Source organism: Sander lucioperca, chromosome 22, assembly GCF_008315115.2.
Source record: "Sander lucioperca isolate FBNREF2018 chromosome 22, SLUC_FBN_1.2, whole genome shotgun sequence".
Classification (NCBI taxonomy): Eukaryota; Metazoa; Chordata; class Actinopteri; order Perciformes; family Percidae; genus Sander; species Sander lucioperca.
Genome location: NC_050194.1, coordinates 25,845,788 through 25,848,287, shown reverse-complemented (window position 1 = coordinate 25,848,287; position 2,500 = coordinate 25,845,788). Strand labels below are relative to the sequence as shown.

General features: G+C 43.1%; 1 protein-coding gene across 6 annotated transcripts in view; it reads left to right on the top strand.

The window, feature by feature from the left end:
* Nucleotides 1–2,500, top strand: part of plekha1b (pleckstrin homology domain containing, family A (phosphoinositide binding specific) member 1b) — a 28,401-nt gene that overhangs the window by 858 nt on the left and 25,043 nt on the right. The gene's annotated exons all lie outside the window — the stretch shown is intronic.

Here is a 2,500-nt window from a genome sequence, read left to right as displayed (position 1 = left end):
AGTTTAGGAGAAAGCAGGCCAATAGCAAAGTCTAATTTAGTTACCTGTATGTTGTGCAATTTTGGGGAATTTGACGGGACATCAACACAAGTTTACACTACGATTACACATACCGCACATACTTGGTTTTAAAGGTCTCACATTGCAACCCATTCTCCCATCTCGTAAAATACGGACGCTTGGTCAGGTGCCTTTGGCGTAGTTATTGACGCTAAAAGTCTCCTTTAGCGTCATATCTAAATGCGCTTGGTCGGGACTATTGGCGTCACTTTTGACGCAGTTAGGTTAAGGAAAAGATGGTGGGTGGGCTTACGTTTCCATGACACGTGGGACAAGAATGGGACAGTTGGGTTTAGGAAAAGAAGAATGAGACAGTTGGGTTTAGGAAAAGAAGAATGAGACAGTTGGGTTTAGGTAAAGAAGAATGGGATAGTTGGGTTTAGGAAAAGAAGAACGTACGGTTGAGTTTAGGTAAAGAAGAACGGGACAGTTGGGTTTAGGAAAAGAAGAATGGGACGGTTGGGTTTAGGAAAAGAAGAACGTACGGTTGGGTTTAGGTAAAGAAGAACGGGACAGTTGGGTTTAGGAAACGTGACACGTGGGACACAATCCCCGGTCTCCGTAAAATCAACGTGAGCATCAAAACTAACTTAAAGCCACTCAGATCTAATGGTTGTAGCTTGGTCTCCAATGGACAAGTTTGGTCTTTAAGCTTTTTGAGTGTTATTCATTTACTATCTGCTCTAGCTTTTCCAACGTTTGAGACACAGATATGGGGATAATAACGCTCCAAAGGGATATGAAATTGATGATTTATGTCTATTGAAACACATCACATTTTCTGAGGGAGCACCCCTAAATCCCTCCGCCAAATATGCGCATCTAAGTCTTTTAACAAACCCAGGGAAAACACTGGATATAGCCTAGTTGTCGCCACCTGATTTTTCTGGCAGTGTAAAGAAACACTCAGACCACGGTGTGTGGGGAGATAAAAGTAACAGAAGATAGTTAAAGGGCCCTATTTTAACAATCTAAGCGCACAGCGTGAAACGCCTGGCTCAGGTGGGTTTAGGGCGTGTCCAAATCCACTTTTGCTAGTTTAACGGCGGAAAAAAGGCTCTGTGCGCCGGGCGCATGGTTCTAAAGGGTTGTACTTAGTGTCTTCATTAATCAGAGGTGTGTTTTGGGCGTAACATGCAATCAACCAATCAGAGATCATCTCCCATTTCCTTTTAAAAGCCAGGCGTGTTTGGACCTTGGAGCATTGCTATTATGATGGAGGATTTGCACCGTAATATTTTTATTTGTAATCTTTTGCATGTGTGTGTGCTGCTGTGCGTCCCTGTGTGTGTAACAAGCATAGTGTGCGCACGCTGTACACGAGCCTAGGAGCATTTTACTAATGCTCTGTTAAAATAACAATGAAATGCTGCGTTATTGACTTTAGACCAGGTTTTTGTTGGTCAATGGTGCCATCACTTCCCGCTGCCTCAGGATAGCAATACACCCAGAATGCACCTGAACACACCTCCCTGTAAGACCAGCACGCCCAGAATGCACCTGAACACACCTCCCTGTAAGACCAGCACGCCCAGAATGCACCTGAACACACCTCCCTGTAAGACCAGCACGCCCAGAATGCACCTGAACACACCTCCCTGTGAGACCAGCACGCCCATAGGCGCACAGATGGGAGCAGGTGCATTTGCTATTTAAACGACGCGGGTGCTGGACGGGAAACTGACAACTGTGTCGGTCTGAAACTAGAAAAAGACACTTGCGTCGGGCTTTGGGTGCAAGATAGGGGCCCAAAAATGTTTTTTATAATACTTAGAACATTTGTAAAATATGTAGTAATCTTAGAGCTCGGTTGATCCCAATCAGCAGGTCTCCATGTTTGATAAAACCCCCCATGTGTCCTGTAGTGTGTGTGGGAGTAAACAGCCAACGAGGAAAACAGATGGCAGAAGTCACAACAATGGCATTTTGAAAACAGATCCTGATCTCCCTTTTCTCCATTGTTATATTTTTTTTAATCATGTCCCCGAAATGACCCATTCTACTACAGTTTACTGGTGTGATGTGCTTCAAATGGCATGATGCTACGTGCTGATGTGAGTAACCCTTAGGAACTAATATGGAATATGGTCGGAAGTAAAACACAAAGTAACAGTGAGAGAGTAATACACTGGTTTAAAACTAGATAGTAGTTACAAAGAACTTTACACACAAACCTAGGGATGGGTTTACAAAATAGCAGATGTAGCCCACATTAATTCATCAATTATTTAATATCTGATTAAAGGTCCCATGACATGGTACTCTTTGGATGCTTTTATATAGACCTTAGTGGTCCCCTAATACTGTATCTGAAGTCTCTTTTATATAGACCTCAGTGGTCCCCTAATACTGTATCTGAAGTCTCTTTTATATAGACCTTAGTGGTCCCCTAATACTGTATCTGAAGTCTCTTTTATATAGACCTTAGTGGTCTCCTAAT